The 2268-nt window shown below is 51.2% G+C and overlaps 1 non-coding gene and 1 pseudogene across 1 annotated transcript; both read right to left on the bottom strand.

Moving 5' to 3' along the window:
* LOC126566804 (large subunit ribosomal RNA) overlaps positions 1–144 on the bottom strand; it is a 3537-nt pseudogene extending 3393 nt beyond the window's left edge.
* Positions 145–500: 356 nt separating this feature from the next.
* Positions 501–658, bottom strand: LOC126566802 (5.8S ribosomal RNA). Its single transcript, XR_007607581.1, has one exon. It is a non-coding gene; the product is annotated as a 5.8S ribosomal RNA (ribosomal RNA).
* Positions 659–2268: the final 1610 nt, after the last annotated feature.

Here is a 2268-nt window from a genome sequence, read left to right as displayed (position 1 = left end):
GGACAGACACGCACCCGTGCCGTCCCTACGTGCTGAGCTTTTCCCGTTTCGCTCGCAGCTACTCAGGGAATCCCGGTTGGTTTCTCTTCCTCCCCTTATTAATATGCTTAAATTCTGGGGGTTGTCACACATCACTTGAGGCCTACTGTTGTTATGGCGGCCGGTGTATAGCCCGTGCCTAAGTGCTCACTAATGATGGACGCGTTGGGACGCAAGTGTTACACGACCGAGCCAACCTGGGACCCCTTTGCTAGCGCCTGGTGTTATCTGTTAGGCTGCGGGGGTTTCATCCCTGGTTGATACTGGAGGTCGAACCGTTGCGTCTTGTCGCGCGCCCGTTCATCGCTCACCAATTGTACCTCACCAATGTCTTCTATTAGCACTCTCACTTTCAGCGCCCACGGTCCCGTCAGGTTGCGGGTCCGAGCACGCCATGCTGCGACAGCCCATCGCTTGTGGATGGGACAGTCAGTTTGGTAGGAGAATATAGATAACTTGGTAGGCACTCAAGGATGTGTGCATCGGTCGGGTTTAAACGTCCGATGCGCAATATGCGTTCAACGTGTCGGTGTTCATGTGTCCTGCAGTTCACATTCTGACGCGCATTTAGCTGCGGTCTTCATCGATCCATGAGCCGAGTGATCCCCTGCCTAGGGTTTTGTTTCTCTTTGTGTTTGCCTTCCTCTTTATATTGTCTGCCCCTGAATAACATGATGCGCTGACCACCGCGGACAGACATACCTAGCACGACTTTGTAAGACCATCGATGGATACCGTCCCTTGTTGTTAGTTGACATGGAAACACTTTGAGTCCTTGGCGTGTTTCATGTGTTATTTCTTGCTCCATCTTGCTTGAACCAATGTCTTATTAGCGTGTTTTGATATGCTGGCCATTGAGACAGCGCATCTACAAGCTCCACTCGTGAGTGGTGCCCTTCCGTCAAAATTCCATTTGTTGCACCGAACAGTCCACACAGTGTAGCTGCAAACATGGGCCATGATCATCACATGATGAAATATCACCCACTGGCATGTTACCTTACCTTGGTGCGGGTAACGCTACGTGAACTATAGATGTGCGCGTCAGTTTTGAGCCGACGATGCATTTGCTACTTTAAGCGGGTGATCGGTAATGATCCTTCCGCAGGTTCACCTACGGAAACCTTGTTACGACTTTTACTTCCTCTAAATCATCAAGTTCGGTCAACTTCGGCCGTGCCAACTGCAGCTCACGAAGGAACCGCGGAAGGTATGCCTCCAGAGACCTCACTAAATAATCCATCGGTAGTAGCGACGGGCGGTGTGTACAAAGGGCAGGGACGTAATCAGCGCTAGCTAATGACTAGCACTTACTAGAAATTCCAGGTTCATGGGGACCGTTGCAGTCCCCAATCCCAACTAAATGAGCATTTGGGTGATTTCCCGTTCCTCTCGGAATGGGGGCGCCAATTGGCGAGAACACGCTGCTGCCCACATTGTAGCACGCGTGCAGCCCAGAACATCTAAGGGCATCACGGACCTGTTATCGCTCAATCTCACCTTGCTAAACACAAGTTGTCCCGCTAAGCAGGGCAAACTAGTGCGACGACCGCCCGTGAAGGCGCCGCCGCCCCGTAACGTCAGGTGTGCCCGGAGGCACACTGCTGACAGCGTTCTAGTTAGCTTGTTTGAGTCGCGTTCGTTATCGGAATTAACCAGACAAATCATTCCACGAACTAAGAACGGCCATGCACCACTACCCTTAAGTTTGAGAAAGAGCTCTTAATCTGTCTTACCTCGATAAGTTCGGACCTGGTAAATTTTCCCGTGTTGAGTCAAATTAAGCCGCAAGCTCCACTTCGTTTTTTTTTTTATCAAACATGTACGTGTTTATTAACGAATTATAACAGAAATACAAAGGTTACAAAACACGCACTAACGCCCTAGCCGGCGGCCTTCCCAAACGGGCGTAACCGTCGGCCGTAATGCGTCCTGACCCAAACACGCGCATGGGCCAGGCGCTCCTCCTATTATTTAACTTTTCTCCTTAATATATTTTTATTTTTATTTTACATTAATAAAGGCCCGTTGGCCACGAAAATTAACGCGCGGATGTCTCCGCCTCGGTAGTGGCAGCCTCTGCGTCCTCTGACATCACGCCACGTCTGCGATCGGCATCGTCTGTCCGCCGCCGTTGACGAAGCGCTTGTTGTTGGGCCAATCTACTCGCCGTGCTCCCTGACGAGTGATTGGCCGTTGTCGTCCCCTGAGGCCGTTGGTGCCGAAACG

This window comes from Anopheles maculipalpis (assembly GCF_943734695.1).
Source record: "Anopheles maculipalpis chromosome X unlocalized genomic scaffold, idAnoMacuDA_375_x X_unloc_33, whole genome shotgun sequence".
In the NCBI taxonomy this organism is placed as follows: domain Eukaryota; kingdom Metazoa; phylum Arthropoda; class Insecta; order Diptera; family Culicidae; genus Anopheles; species Anopheles maculipalpis.
Note: the sequence above shows the minus strand (reverse complement) of the source record. Positions and strands in the feature narration are given on the sequence as shown.